This window comes from Sinocyclocheilus rhinocerous, unplaced genomic scaffold (assembly GCF_001515625.1).
Source record: "Sinocyclocheilus rhinocerous isolate Xijiao unplaced genomic scaffold, SAMN03320098_v1.1 scaffold7365, whole genome shotgun sequence".
NCBI lineage: Eukaryota > Metazoa > Chordata > Actinopteri > Cypriniformes > Cyprinidae > Sinocyclocheilus > Sinocyclocheilus rhinocerous.
In genome coordinates this window covers 16,688-17,487 of record NW_015630085.1, presented here as the reverse complement: position 1 = coordinate 17,487, position 800 = coordinate 16,688, and positions in this window count along the sequence as shown.

Below are 800 nucleotides of genomic sequence, written 5' to 3'. Positions count from 1 at the left end.
GAGCGCTGTACATTCACTCCCCCCACCTACAATCCCTGCCGGTACGAGACTTGAACCCGCAACCTTTGGGTTACGAGTCCGACTCTCTAACCATTAGGCCATGACTTCCCCGGCAGAAGGCAGGAGTATTCATAGAAACAACTAGTTATTGTAACAGTAACTAGTACAGTAACATTATGCCTGTAATCAAAGCAGACAAAAACAGATGGCGGCTTGTGCATGACCTACGAGCAATCAATGATATAGTAGAGGATTTGCCAGCTGAGGTACCAAACCCGCACACGTTACTGACGAATGTCCCTCCTGATGCTAAATACTTTACAGTAATTGATCTCTGTTCGGCCTACTTCAGTGTTCCATTAGCAGAGGAAAGTAGATATTTATTTGCATTTACATATGCGGGTAAACAGTATACCTACACCAGAATTCCTCAAGGGTTTAAACATTCGCCACATTTATTTAATAAAATCCTTAAAGCTGATTTAGAGGATCTTATGATAGACAGTACTCTGTTACAGTATGTAGATGATTTAATTATTTGTTCTACATCACTAGAACAATGCCACAAAGATTATATTAAGGTCCTAACGAAATTAGCACAAGGAGGTCACAAAGTATTCAAGACCAAGATACAGTATTGCCAGCCTCAAGTTGAATACTTAGGACGATTGATTGCATTTGGCACACGAGCTATAGCTCCAGCTCAATTGGAAGGCATAAGTAAAACACCACTGCCTCAAACAGTAGGACAGATGATGACTTTCCTAGGGATGACCGGCTTTAGTGCTGATTGGATAGAA